We start from the raw sequence: 16,386 nt of genomic DNA on the forward strand, positions 1-16,386 counted from the left end.
GGTGAAACAAGAACTCAAGAGAAGAAGAAAGGAACCGAGAGCACTCGAGAGGAAGAGAGGATCGACGAGAATGACGGGAATCGAAAGCTCACGGAATCAGATAGACTATGAAACCACTCCGGTTAGAACGAGATAAGAAACGAATAAGACTAAAAGGATTTAGGAAGTACTCCAGCTGAAAATGGAAGGAAAAGAACATGAACTAGAGAGGATGGAATGATACTTGATGAATACATGACACAAAACCTCCAGAAAGAATTGAAAGAGTTGAATGAATAGAACGGAGAAGAAAATGACAGCTTGTGCCACGATTGGAATAGAAAGCATCTTTAGACGGAAGGTTTAAACGGAGTTGTTGAGAAAATCAACAACAAAAAGAATAAGCTTGTTGTGGTCTTATAGGTAACATCTCAAGATTATAAGGTAACAACCGGCCACAACCGGAAATGATTGGATAGCTCAGAAGAACGAAGAAATGCAAAACTCCACTTCAAAAGAATATGGAGAATTAGTTGCACTTTGAGATGCAAGAAGAAAATATATTTGAATTCCACCAACAAAGTCTTGATGAACTCTTGAAGAATGAATTAAATCATGAAGAACCACCATGAAGAACTCCGGTAACAAAAGGATGATGAGATAGAACAAAGGAAGAAAGAAGAAGATTAGCCTTGTGGTGATTTAGATGGAGGTTTTCGACGAGATGCCGAGGATATTTGAACTCCGGAAAAGAAAAGATGAAAAACACTTGGAACTAGAATTTATTCATCAAGAACAAACTCCTAAAGAAGGAATTAATCACTTTGAGGAAATAAGAATAAGATTTATTGTATGCTTATCCTTCATCAAATTAAATTCATGACAAGCAATGGATTTTGCATATTACTTATTCTTGTTGAAAAGGATTGAGAAGTGACATATCGCAAACTTGATAAGGTCTTCATGAACCACCGGTAGGATTGAAAAGAACGACTGAATAGATATGATAATCAAGGAAAAATAATCTTGAACGAACCATCGTAAGAATTCGAAAATGACTGATGAAAGAGAATGAATCACCGGGAAGAAGTAGACGATCAAATATGGCTGAGGGGATTTAGATACAAGGGAACGGGAAGAACTCAAGCTACTTAAAGAACATTTGAACGAAGCTCCGGGATAATTGGATAATGGTAGCTGAAAATTGAGGACGAAGAATTCTTCTAGAATGATGGCCTCCGATGAAAAGAAACGGGAAAACAACTTCTGACATACTCCGGATGGTTAAGAAAAGAATATCTGACAAATGGAATAATTCGCGAGGATAATATGAAGCTAGAACCATGAATCTTCGGGAGAATGGCAAGATTGAGAGGAAAAACTCTTCTTCGGTCTTCAAGTGACGATGAGAAACAGCACCAAAATACTGAGATACTCCGGGAGAATGAAAACTGAAAAGGTTGAGCCAACAATGAAAAGAATTTGAAAGCGATCTTGGACAAGGCATATGACTGATGAAATTCATTCTTATGTCAAACTTGAAAAGAATTTGAGAATAACTCCGGGAGAATTAGAAGAGTCAGGTAAGATCCTGGGAAAAGACCTGTGGCTTAGGGCCCACTGAAGAGAAAACACCATTGGAAAAGATTGTTGAAGAAATAGATGTAGCACCGGAACAATTGAAATATTTGAATGAGGTGGCAACCTCGAATTAATTCACACACAGACGAATCTCCTGAGATGTCTTGAACATAACGGAAGGATAAACTGGCGAGAGGCAAACGAGCAAGGAGGACACTAGATCCTAGAAAAGAATGTGATCAATCCAAAAAACTTGAATTGAGTCCACCGGAGAAGAGATGAAGAATGTCGAACAAAACGAGAATTCACCGGTTGAAACAATTTACTAAAGACTGAAGAGGTTCTGCATGAATGAGATAGATGGTCGAGAGAGAGTCAGACTCCGGGAAGAAAAGGGTGGGAGAGCGGGAACACAAAGGCAACTTGGAAGGGGAAATCGACGAATATCTTGAAGAGAAAACACCGGTTGAAATCATTGAGGAGAGAGAGCAAAAACTTCGCACGAGTAGGATGGATACTCGATTACGGACTCCGGCTCCGAGAAGAAGAGGGGTGGGCGGGTGGGAAAAACAAAACAACTGAGGATTGAACTTGGCAAAGATGAAGAGGCTCGAGTCAACTTGACGAGAAATGCACCGGATGAAAAGAGATGAGAACCAACGAACGAAAATGAACCGCGTGATCCTAAAGAAAATTTGAAGGGGAAGAGGAGTAATTCAAAACACCTACGTCAAGATTCCTTACCAGAGCGACAAAGGGGCTGAGGAGTAAAAAGAATTCCTACTCTCCGATATAACTAGACTCAGAAAACAATTTTCTTCTAGACTCAACAACGGCCAAACTACACGATCACTCAAGGGGGCTCCTAGGGTCGGTTGAGGCTCTGATACCAACTTGTCACGCCCAATATGTGATACTATCCTAAAGAGACTCAAAGGTCCCACCAAGGACAGAACCGCATATTGAAACGCTTTTGCAAGGTGGATATCATTACATCAACATTACATAATAGATGGGGATACATACAAGAGGCATACAATGCCACACGAATACAACATCACAATACATTAGAGCATCATCCGACTACGGATGAAACACAAACAGAAACTCAAACGACATCCACCCTGCTAGCCCAGCCTGCCGACCTGGAACCTATCCCCTGATCGAAGAAGAAGCAGAAGAAGAACTCCAAAACAAGCAAACATCGCTCTCGCGTCATGATCATCGCATAAACTGTACCTGCAACTGTTGTTATAGTAATCTGTGAGCCACGAGGACTCAGCAATCCCATTACCATGGGTATCAAGACTAGCAAAGCTTAAAGGGAAAGGAAGGGGTAAAGTGGTGAGGTTGCAGCAGCGACTAAGCATATATGGTGGCTAACATATGCAAATAAGAGCGAGAAGAGAGCAAAGGAACGGTCGTGAAGCTAGCAATGATCAAGAAGTGATCCTGAACTCCTACTTACGTCAAACATAACCCAAAGACCATGTTCACTTCTCGGACTCCGCCGAGAAGAGACCATCATGGCTACACACGCGGTTGATGCGTCTTAATTCGGATCTAGTGTCAAGTTATCTACAACTGGACATTAACAAATTCCCATCTGCCACATAACCGCATGCACGGCTTTCGAAAGTTTAAATCCTCTAGGGCTGTCCCAACTTGGCCATGATAAGCTCTCGCGGTCAACGAAGGATATTCCTTCTCCCAGGAAGACCCGATCAGACTCGGAATCCTGGTTTACAAGACATTTCAACAATGGTAAGACAAGACCAACAAAGCCGCCCGATGTGCCGACAAATCACAATAGGAGTCGCACGTACCTCGTTCTCAGGGCACACCGGATAAGTCAAGCTATGAGTAAAACCAGGCCTCGAGTTTCCCTGTGGTGGCCCCGCAGGCTGCTCGGTTCGGACCAACACTCGGAGGAGCACTGGCCCGGGGGGGCTAACATAAAGATGACCCTCGGGCTCTGGAAACCCAAGGGAAAAAGGGCTAGGTGAGGCAAATGGTAAAACAAAGGTTGGGCCTTGCTGTAGGAGTTTTATTCAAAGTGAACTGCCAAGGGGGTCCCATAAATCACCCAACCGCGTAAGGAACTCAAAATCCGGGAACATAACACCGGTATGACGGAAACTAGGGTGGCAAGAGTGGAACAAAACACCAGGCATAAGGCCGAGTCTTCCACCCTTTACCAAATATATAGATGCATTAATTAAATAAGAGATATTGTGATATCCCAACATAATCTGTCCACCATGGAGCAATCTTCAACTTCACCTACAACTAACACTATAAGAGGGGCTGAGCAAAGCGGTAACATAGCCAAACAATGGTTGCTAGGAAGGGTGAAAAGGTTAGAGGCTGACATGGCAAATTGGGAGGCTTGATAAACAGGTGACAGGTAGCGCAGCATTGCGATAGAACGAAGCAACTAGCATAGCAATGATAGTAGTGAGATCCAGGGTAGCGGTCATCTTGCTTGAAATCCCGCAAGGAAGAAGAACGGGTCCATGAAGAAGACGAACGGAAGAAGACGAACGGACGAAGACGAGCCAAGCGTAGATGAACGAATCCTCACGATCGCAACGAAACGGGAACTATCGAGAAGAAGCACACAAGATGGTAAACACACCACACATATACATGACATGATGCTCAACCAAGTATGATGCAATACAAAGCTACATGAAGCTACTCATGGCAAGAGATGATGCATACAAGAGCAAGACATCATAGCAAGTTTAAATGAGGCCGCAAGCAACATATAACAATTCCGGTAAGTCCTCATATGTAAATTTCGAAATTGGTCCAGATCTGAATAAACCTTATGTTCAAGTTGTTAAAAAGAAAGTTAAAATGCACCAAGATGATCTACACGAGATTCTAGTCAAGTTACATATAAAGTTCATTAGATTTGGAGCTACGGCCTAGAAGATATGAGCAAAACAAGTTAAACATGGCATTGATGCAAAAATGCATACAAACATCAAGCAAACACCTCAAAACAAGGATGCAACATGATAATATGAAACTACATGCAAAACCAAGAAAGTTTCATATAGAGCACACTCAAAACGGAGCAACGGTTCAACACATACACTCTATACAAGTTATAGCAACAATCTGTTCAAAACAACAACTAGGCATATTGCAAGTATCAAAACAATATACTACAACATCTCAACATAATAACAAAAGGCATGGACCTGATGTACAGGTAAAGCATGACAAAACATGAACAATGAGCTATCTCCAGAAATCACTAGAACATGCTCAAAAAGGCATGGCAAGATTGCAAATAATAACAGTTCCAGGCTTAGCAGAAATAACATCAGGTTGCAATGTTTAGAGCTATCAAACAACATGTTACAGGAACTTATCATGGCAAACAAAGGCACGGCATGAATCTACTAATTTCATAGAACAAATGTCCCTTACTGACAATGAGCCAAAAAGGATCAGACGATATGATGCACCCATGTAAACATAGCAAGTTATATGACAGATTCATACATGGCAGGAACAACGATAAGTAGGCATGTTAGTGAGCTTGAACCACTCACCACAGAGCAATACATGGCATGGCAAGGCAACCAATAGTAAGAATACATGTTTATGAAGCTAAGTATGGCAATAGCAAGTTCATAGAGTGCCTGCATCACTAGCAAAACACATGGCAAAACAGAACTTAATGTTGACAGGCTGATAGCAACATTATTTAGCAACTTTGGAGCAAGATTACAACAAGCTAAAGCAGGCTATAAATGCAACCAGGGGCATGGATGGATAGATCATGATATGTATAACAAAACATCCTTAGTGAACATCTCCAGATTATGCATAGAATGATTAGTAGCAGTAGATTTACATGGCAACAAAATATAACAGAATCAGCCTAGCAAAACAGCAACAGCAAGTACCCTACTTAACAAGCTCGATGCACTCAGTACAAGACTCACAAAAATACATGGATTGCACCTCTGTGAATATGGCATGATTTAGATCAAAACACATGTAGACATCAACCTCATAGGATGCACACATCGAATGCAACAAAAATGACAAATCACCAAGTTATAACAGTTTCAGGAGATTAACATCACATAGCACTCTTGCAACGATGATTCAGGCATCAAGATGAGCTCAAACAAGCATGGCACAACGGAATGAAATGAAGAGCATCTCAGAACGAACATTTTGACATATTACACGCACAAAACGGAGCTATTGACGCAGAGTTATGATGCGATGAACAAGGCAACATTATGCAAAAATATCAGGGACTTGGACGAAAAACGGGGTCAACCTTTGTCTTCCAGATCCAGATCGGGGCGCAGTTTTTGAGGCTTGCCGGAGAAGGGGCGGCGCGGCTGCCGGAGTTGAACGGGGAGGAGCGGGACGGCGAGGCGCGGCCACGGACATCGAGGCGCCGGCGGCAGGGGGCGGCGGACCCGGCGGGAGGCTGCGGGGGCGGAGGCGCGGCCGGCGGCAGCCTGCTGCTCGCCGGCGGGGCCGGGGACAAATGCGCCGAGCGGCAGCGAGACGCCAGTGGGGAGGCGGTGACGGAGGGGCATCGGACGCTGGCGGCGGAGGGCAGCAGACCCGGCGGCGGGGTCGGCGAGGCGGGACGGCGAGGCGCTGAGGCGGCGGCGAGCGCCGGGACGGAGCCCGGGGCGCGGGCCGGGAGGCGCGGCGGCGCGGGCTCGCGCGGGCCCTGGATGGGCCCCGCGGGCCGCGGCGCGGAGGGACGATGGCGAACCACGTGGCGCACCCCGATTCGTGGATGGGCGGCGGCGACGTGTGTCCAGCGGCGGACGGACATGTCCGGCACGGAGATGGAAGATTTTTAGGGTTTGGACCCGGGATTTCGGGGGAGAGGGCATATTTATAGTTTCTGGGCGCTAGGAGAGTCCAAATGAGGCACGGTTTTCGCCCACACGATCGTGATCGAACGGCGGAGGGCATGGATGGGGTTTGGATGGGTTTTTGGGCCACTTTGGTGGGGTGTTGCGCTGCAAGACAAAGAGGCTTTACGGTTACCCGGTTAACCGTTGGAGTACCAAACGGACTTCAAATGGCACGAAACTTGACAGGCGGTCTACCAGTGCTATACCAAGGCCGCTTGGCAAGCCTCGGTCCATTCCGAGAAATTTTAACACCCGCTCACAACGAGAGACAAAAGGGGGAACGCGGGGGACATAGGAGTGCCGGATTGCAAAACGGATAACGGGGAAAATGCTCGGATGCATGAGACGAATACGTATGCAATGCAATGCACATGATGACATGATAAAATGCAACACACACGCAAATGACATGGAAACGACGGTGAATAACTGGCGGACACCTGGCGCAACGAATCCGGGGCATTACACACTATCCTGCCGTTCGCACGCTGACAGTTCGCTCCTACTCGTCCCCGCGTGTCCTTTTATACTATGGCGGTTTGCTCCTAGTCGTCTCGTCCATTCACATTACGGCAGTTCCACTAATTCTAACCCTCCTCCCAAATCCCTGGCATCCCAAATCTCCCCGATCGGCGGTGAGTACAAGGTTAGAACCATCACCAATGATGAGTTCGACGTCATCTACACCCGTACTTCCGTGATGATGAAAGGATGCCTTTCTCGCTTCAGACACATGTTCGAAAACTCACATGATGAGTGGGTCGCTGCTCTAGATGTCGAGTACACCACAGTCGTGGGACGATAGAAGGATCTAAAGGACGAAGAGAGGAAGAAGCCTGCCGTGATCTAGGTTTGTGTACATAATGTTTGCTTGGTCTACCACATATGCCATGCCGACGTTGAGTGCCAGGATTTTAAGAACTTCCTCGAGGACAAAACAGTCAAATTCGTTATTGTAGACTTTAAGAACGACAAAGAAGTCCTGTGTCGGATAGGCCTCGTTGTAGGCAACCCCTTCGACCTCCAGAAGAATCGGCTGGTGCCCTCTCGTCAGCCCTCAATGCTGACCCTAGTAGGAGCCATGGTTCATCCTTCGTACCGTATACTGGAGAAACCTCATTACACGTTTCATTGTCATGCATGGCAGCGGAATGTACTAGATATAGACGACATCCACTACGTTACAATGGATGGCTACCTTTGTTTCAATATCTACAAGGGTTGGATGAAGAGCAACTGCCAAGTTGGCGGTTCAAGCAAAGAAGTATCGACCAAGAGGAAGAGGGACAAGGACGAAGTCGAGGACGTGGATGAGGACTCCGAGTAAGGTGGCAGTGTCATTGCTCATGGCGGTTCTAAACTTCTAATGTAGTGTCTACCGGATTAGTTGCATAGTTTAATTTCAGGTGTGCTTAGTTTAATTTGAGGGGTGTGTTGTGTTGAGCCCCCAGCAGAACTATGTTATGTTTCTTCTCGTTACTTTAACTCTTCAGTATGTACATACTAGTACTAGTATTTCTTTAATAGAATTTAGCACCCCAATTAAGCACGTACTAGCTTTTTTAATAGTACTATATGCATATTTGGCGACGAGCGCTGTCTATATGTACCACCTTTTTTTAAATTTCAATTTTTGCTCCATGGCGCAATCCATCGATAGTACTACTGTACAAAAGTATGCATTTTTTAAAAGGCTAGTGTACTTTTCATCACACACATATGTATAGCCAGTTAAACTCTCAACCTAGAACGGCGTGCATGCCATATAGTAAACCGATCTGGAGGAAGTATAGTAAAAATGAGGTGATTTTACCGAGCGATCGGCGGGGGAGCATGGCTTGTCATGCGGTCCCATGTGTCATGATGTACCAAGGCAATGCATGTGTCCCTCTTGAGGCAGAAGCAATACTAGTACGTGGTTTGAGATGATGTCGAACCGAAGTGTGAAATAATGGTTGCTTCGTCCGTCTGGGAAGGTGCAGCATTTTGATTTGACGTCTCATTGCTCATTACTAATACTGGGCTAGTATGAGTGGGGTGCGTCCCCCCTACTGTTCTGCACTGTTATTTGGTGCTTGACACGTCGACCCGGTTGCTATATGTCCCACATGTCGGCGACAGGAAGTACAGAATTCATGAAAGGGAGCATCGACGGAGGAGTATACTACAAAATTCATGAAAGGGAGCGACTTAGTTTTGGAAAAATCTGTTTTTACGGAGTACGTACCCACTAGGGCTTATAGGGCTCATCTAAAAACCATTCGTTTTTCCGTTTGATAAGTCTCAATTCTACTATAATAGTAGTAGTACCATTACATGTTGGATTTCGAGGTGCGTTAGATCACCCGACGCAAGCAGTGTCAAGAGGAAACTAACCAATGCATGTACAAGTTCATGGAAATTTAGTGGTCATTCATGCATTCGTTCTAATTAATGCCTCAGTAAACATAACTTCTTGAGAAAAACAAGCATACTGTGCAAACTACGAAATTAATTCGACCACTCACCGTCTACCTTGGTTGGAGAGATTTTGAAATTGAGCCATAAACTGGAAAGGCTCGATTACTATTTGTGGCCTTGTATAGATGCAAAATGTATTTTTTTATAGTGGCCTTGTATAAGTAAATGGAGGGAGTACTAACCAAAGTACGTATGTAGTAGGGACAAGGAATAAACGGAGGGAGTAGTAAAATTTTCTCCTAAGTGATGACTAACCTTATAGCTAACCTTGTTGTAGTATGAGTGACTAAGTGATGACTATGTATGACATGCCAACATAAGATAGCCTAACGCACCGTGTTAAATCTCCAAGGGCGCGATCGCGCGAGCGACGCGACGGTCGTGGTAGGCGCGACCATGATACGGGCTGCTGGCAACCCTTGGATCTGAGATCAAACGGTCGCATGCTAAGTTGCTAAAAATTTGCAGAATAACCCTCCATGATAGGATATTCACCTATAGGTCTAGAATCATGCCATGCAACCGTTCGATCTCCGATCCAAGGGCTCTCGGAAGCCCGTATCATGGGAGAATGGAAAGCCACTACCCTGCCGCCGCCACATCTTTGTAGTGTGTGTCAGGGGCGACGCCGCTAACACTGACACTAACATGAGGCCGATGTATGGGTGCGTGCTCACTATTACTACCCCTCGGAGGTCCGTGGGCGGCGATACTGGCTACGTCAAGCTGACTTGGACTCTGCCGAGCTGGGACCTTCCCGCCGATGTGGACATGGCAGACGCATGGTATTATTTGACCCCCAACAATGTGCATGGGGACTCCAAGGAGGTTCACCTGGACATATGCATTACTAAGTTAAATGTTGATCATTAGTCTTCGCTCAATGTAATCCGCTGTCTAAGCATGTGGAGACTTCCCTGCATGATCTTGCTCTATTGGAGTATCGCGCATGAATAAAAGTGTATCCATTTATGGTTTAGTCTAGAATCTTCCATGTATGAATTTTTACTACAGTACCGGTGAAAGACTTATGATGAACCATTTCCTGCAAAGCACAATAAGAGTTATTTCTTCAAAAGTTTTGGATGCAGGTTGAACAGTTGAACGCTTTTGTTTGCAAAAGATACTTTTTTTATCTATTTCACCCGGATGTTTCTGAGCTCTAGAGATGAAATAATATCCGACGAAGAAACCTATCAATACCTGTTACACATATGAGATGACCCCCACATCCTTTATCAAAATAAACAACACCCCGATCAATGCATTTCACTCTTCCGTGCAACGGACGGGCACCTTACTTGCTCCTACAGGTGCTTAAGCTTGCCACGTAGGCATAAAGTCTGATGTGGCAAGTTAATCAAGAAGAGAGAGACTAGTTTGGTGACCCAAGGAAGAAACAGTGCTAAGTGCGTGTACCTAGGTGAAAAGACAATTTTGAGTCTATAGCTAATTAAATGAAGCAAACTTAGCAACACCATTTCATTGGAAGAGGTCACTCCTTGGCAAATGCAATAAATACTAGTACTCCCTGTGTCCCACAATATAAGAATGTTTTTGGCACTACACTAGTGTCAAAAACGTTCTTATATTATGGGACGGAGGGAGTACGAAGAAAGAGATAGAGAGGAGTAAAACAATTCACTTATAGCCAACCTTGTTGTAGTATGAGTGACTAAGTGATGACTATGTATGACATGCCAACATCAGATAGCCTAACGCACCGTGTTAAATCTCCAAGGGCACGACCGCGCGAGCGACGCAATGGTCATGGTAGGCACGACCATGATACGGGCTGCTGGCAGCCCTTGGATCAGAGATCAAACGGTCGCATGCTAAGTTGCTGAAAATTTGCAGAATAACCCTTCAGGATAGGATATTCACCCATAGGTCTAGAATCACGCCATGCAACCGTTCGATCTCAGATCCAAGGGCTCTCGGAATCCCGTATCATGGGAGAATTCAAAGGCACTACCCTGCCATTCGCACGCTGGCAGTTCGCTCCTACTCGTCCCCGCACGTCCTTTAATACTTGAAAGTGCGTTATATCGACTAGAGGGGGGTGAATAGGCGATTTTTATGAATTCTTCACTTGAGGAATTTGCCGGTGAGGAAATTCCTTAGCGAAGAACTACTAGCAGCGGAATATGTACTCAGAAGTAAGTATAACAGGATACAGACATAGTCATCATGATGAAATGAAGACAAGCACAGAGTACAGAAAGCGTAAACACAGGATAACACAAGATGAAGACAAACAGACGGAAGAAATTTAACTGAGGAAATTGAGAAAGTCTTAAGTCAAAGTCTTCAAACACAGATATGAACTATCACTCAACACAGTAATGAGGACATGAAAGAGTTGAGAAAATAGAACCAGTAAGGTTGGTGAAGGCAATGATTTGGTAGACCAGTTTCAACTGCTGTCTCAGTTGTACGTCTGGTTGGAGCGGCTGAGTATTTAATCTCGAGGACACACAGTCCCGGACACCCAGTCGCTGAGCATGCAGCTCAGGACACCAAGTCCTCACCGTATTCTCCTTGAACTAAGATCACACAGATCTCGTCCAATCACTCGTGGTAAGTCTTCAGGCGACTTCCAAACCTTCACAGACTCGGTCACACGGTGATCCACAATTCCTCTTGGATGCTCTAGACCATGACGCCTAACCGTCTGGAAGAAGCACAGTCTTCAAACGTAACAAGCGTCGGATCCACTCAGGATCAATCTCTTCAGTGATGCTCAATCACTTTGGGGTTTGTAGGTGTTTGGGTTTGGGTTTGTCCTCACTCGATGATTTTCGCTCAAAGTCCTCGGAGGATGGGTTGCTCTCAAATGACAAGTGTCAGTTTCTCTCAGAGCAGCCAACCAACTAGTGGTTGTAGGGGCGGCTATTTATAGCCTAGGGAGCAGCCAGACATGATAAGACATAAATGCCCTTGTCTGATATGAGCGTTAGGTGGATAAGATATTTTGGGACAGCTGGCGTGTAGCACAGCAACGGTCGGAAATTTGACTATCAAATTCCTCAGGGCTATCATGTTCCTCACAGTGTAGGCAATCCACACTGGCGAATTCCTAACTCCTCAGCCAGAACAAATTCCTCAGCGACCAGAAGAACTTCATCTTTGTCACTGAAGAAATTGACTGAATTGTATGAGATTTCCAAAGGCTTCACTCGAAGGGTTTGATAGGTGTAGGATTTTGAGTTGAGCATCACATGGAAATTTTTCCTTAGTATTTCCTCGACCCCCCTTAACAGTACGGTGTTTCTTATGACTCAAGAAAGAGAAAAACAAAACTATGAAAACGAAAGTCTTCAAGCTTCATATTCCTCGCATGATTATCAAGTCTTCACGGACACACCAATTTCTTCACTTTCAAAGTCTTCAGGAATACCAAAATCTTCAGTCGAAGATATTCATCTTTAGGGGTCAACTTTCCCTGTAAATATCAAACTCATCATAGACTTATAGACCTGTGTACACTCACAAACGCATTAGTCCCTTAACCTATAAGTCTTCAATACACCAAAATCACTAAGGGGCACTAGATGCACTTACATTCTCCCCCTTTTTGGTGATTGATGACAATACAGGTTAAGTTTTCAACGGGGATAAACATATGAAGTGTAAGTACTGATATTGAGGAATTTGATTGCAAGATATAGAAGAACTCCCCCTAAAGATGTGCATAGTGAGGAATTTGCTTTTGAAGCAATACACACTTGAAGAGTTGAATCATGGAGATCTCCCCCTATATCTTGTAATTCTTACACGCATTTGACATATGATATGAAGAATTTGAAATGCATGATGAAATATGGTGCCTGATGAAATTCAGCATGCGTGCAGTAACATTAATGAGGAACAAGCATGCAGAATGACATACCAAGAGTATCAAAGCATAATGCATCAAAAGTATTAGGGCACCATCGGGTTTAAGATTACAACTCGATCCAATAAAGTTTCAGAAGAATGAGAGTTGTAACTTAACAAAAAAACGCCCATATAATAGACCCTCTTGAAGACTAACTCAAATTTCTCCCCCTTTGTCATCGAATGACCAAAAGGATCGAAATTGTGGACTAACGCCCCTGAAGAATATCAAGTTGATGGAGGAGCGCCAGCGTTGTTGGGGTCGGTTGTTGTAGTAGGGCCTACCGCAGTGTCGTCCAAATCTTCATTCTCATCAGTCTCGCGTGATGAAGAATAGGAGCTAGCCACCAAGGAAGGAACTTTGACCTTCTTGAATTTCTTCGGTGGGGGTGCAGACCAGTCAAATTCTTCCTTAAGACCCATATTCTTCAGATCTGCAGCGCTGTAGACATGAGATAGAACATCCCAGGTACGGTTGAAGGTTTCATGGAGGTAGTATTGGTTTTTCTTCACGGCATTGTGTGTTGAGGTCATGTTGTAAAGAATTGAACCAAACTGACGCTTGACCCATTTATGATTGCGATCAACCTTCTGATGAAGACTAAGGAGTAACTCACGATCAGTCATCACCCTGGGAGCTGTGGCTTGAGGATTTTGCTTGGCGGCAGAGTCATGTGTGGCAGAGTCATCATTGGTGGAGTAGGATGCAGCCTTGTGAAATTGACCATCCAATGGACGAATGCCTTCATCTATCATAGCAGATGCCTTGCCTTTGTCATCAGCTGAGGAATATGTCCATTTGAGGACTTCAATGGGAGGCAAGTAGCTGCCACGGTTCAAAGTGTCAGCTTTGTAATTTAGTGAAGCCCTTGTCCTGATGAATCTCATTATCCATGGTGCATAAGGCTTCAGCTCAAATGGTGACATAGCAATATTCGCCAGAGTCCTCATGAAGAAATGATGGAGGTTGACTGGAACACCATGAATGATATTGAAAAGCATGTTCTTCATGATGCCAACGACCTCTTCATCATTTGAGTCGTGGCCTTTGATAGGACTCATTGTCTTTTGACAGAATGCGATAGATAGTTCGAGGCACATATAGTAAGTTCTTGACGACGAATATGGTTTGAGGAGCCTGCCCTGGCTTCAAAGGCTTCATCAGCACTTGCATGAAATGATTTGAAAGTTCAGGTTCGCTGTAGACACAACGAGCACAATCAAGGGGAGGACTGAGTGGGAGGGCACGAAGCAATTCAGTTGCTGGTGCCTTGTAGTGAGTATTTTCAGACATCCAGTCCAACACCCATGAATTCACATCTTTCGAGTTCCCTGTGTTGTGCAGCGTTGCATAGAATTGAAGAATGAGTTCTTCATTCCAGTCACAGATGTCAATGCAGAAATTTAGCAATCCAGCATCGTGGAGAACACTGAGTACTGGCTCGAAGCACGGCAGAGACTCCATGTCTACATGAGGAATGTGTTCATGATCGAAGACTTTGTCTTTGTTGAACAGTACTGAGGAATAGAAATTTGCTTGGCTAGCAGTCCAGAAACGCCTCTTCCTTATGCGAGCAGAGTCATATGGGTTATAGTCAGTGAAGAACACATGCTCGCTGAAGAAATCTTCAGCCTTGAACTTTTGCATCACAACCTCAGGAATCGCAATCTCAAGTTCTTCAGGCTGAGGAATTTCTGGTTCCTCTTCAGTAGCAGGCTGCGTGTTCAAAGGTTCAACAATAGCAGCTTCTTCAGCACTAGCGGCTGGAATGTCTTCTTGCATAGACGAGGTGGGATGAGTTTCTTCAGAGCCCATTTGAACAGTTGGTGCAGGGGACTAAGGTATTTATTGAAGTGGGGTGAAGAGTGGAGTATGGGGATGCTGACTTTCCCAAAAGTCATCATTCATCACGGGCGTTGTGCAGCCAATGTCCATGTCTTCATCTTCAAGTTCTTCAACGCCAGCCTCTTCAGCTGTGAACTGAGGCATTGGCGAGGAAGCAACAGTCGTTGAAGGGATCGCATCCACTTCAATTTCTTCATCAACCTGCTCTGATGAAGCAGCTGATTGAGGTTCTTCATTCTTGGGATCACATATTCCTCACCAAAAGGAACAAGGTCCTTTGATGGCATGGTGGATATTGGAACATCATCGATTGGATTCTCAATAGAGCTTGTTAGAGGCTTCATCTTCTTTGGTGCTGAAGATTCTAAAGCACTGGATGCTTTCCTTTTCTTCACTTCAGCTCGCTCTGCAGCCTTGGTCTTCTTCACATCACATGGAAGAATTGGAGTTGGTGTAGGCGCAGATGGAACTGAGGTTTCTGGTTGAATTTCCTCAGGCGCAACTAATGCAGTTGCCCTGACATTTTCAGTTTCTTCAGGCGCACCACTAGTGGATGCCCTGACAATTTCTTCAGCGGCTGGAATGGAGTCATCCGCCCTAGAACTAGCATTTTCTTCAGTAGCCTGAATGTCATCAGTGGTGCTGGCATGTTCTTCAGTTGGCTGAGCAGAAGCGTCAGCTTGAGGAATTTCTTGTTGCGATGGGCTGCAACATTTGTGAATTTCTCAGTCAGTTTCACAAACCTGACTTTGGCTCCATGCCAATCAGCATAGTAAGCATTGAAGTCATTGCTGAGGGTTTTGATTTCAGCTTGGATCTTGAGGAGTTCATCAGGTGTCATATTGACAATGTTATTCTTCAGGAACTTCTCCTTTCTGAACTGAGTCTTCTTGATTTGCATGGCCTTCTCAAATTTCCATTTCTCTTCTGTGATGAAATGGGTCAGCATGTGACTTTGACCAGGAGTCAACTTGAAATCAGGCATAGGAGTATTTGGATCCTTCTGCCAGAGATCAATGTAATCAAGGATCGCCCTTGGATCCAAAAGCAGTGGCACATTTGTGCCTTTGGCTCTAGCGGCCCTTTCTTGTCGGTCTCTGATGATTTCTGCAAGTTCATCATCATCGGCTTCATCGTCAGATGGCACGTGGAAAGCAACATGTTTCTTCTTCGGACTAGGCCGAGTACCTCGACCAGCCGTTGCCTTAGTCTTCAACAGAGTGGGGCCTGATGAAGATTTTGGTGCAGCTGAGGAACTTGTTGAGGCACCAAAGGCAATAGAGATGCCTGTTGTCCTTTGGCGTGTAGCCAGATGTACAGGTGTTGAGGACTTTGCCGGAGCAGCTGAGGACTTTAGAGGAGGAGCAGTGGTTGGTACTCACCGTGAGGGCTTTGAAGAATCTGGCCGTGAGGGCACTATTGAGGAACTTGGCCGTGAGGGCATAGTTGGTGAAGCACTTGGCTTGTGACCAGGCTTCTTTGCCATTGATTTTCTTGGGTTGACAGAGGCCTCAGTGACAGTAGCAGCAGCAGAGTCTTCATTGAATTTCCTCACTGCTTCTTTAGCTTGTCTTGCCAACTTAGCTTGGCGCTTGACCCATTCTTCAGGAAAATCCTCACCGCGCTTGATGCTGGTGGGGTCAGCTCTTTGGCCAGGTGCCAATGGAGCTCTTGGGCATGGAGGATTAAGTGCGAATTTCTTCATATACTTTGGAGTCACATATCTGT

This window comes from Triticum aestivum, chromosome 4B, assembly GCF_018294505.1.
Source record: "Triticum aestivum cultivar Chinese Spring chromosome 4B, IWGSC CS RefSeq v2.1, whole genome shotgun sequence".
Classification (NCBI taxonomy): Eukaryota; Viridiplantae; Streptophyta; class Magnoliopsida; order Poales; family Poaceae; genus Triticum; species Triticum aestivum.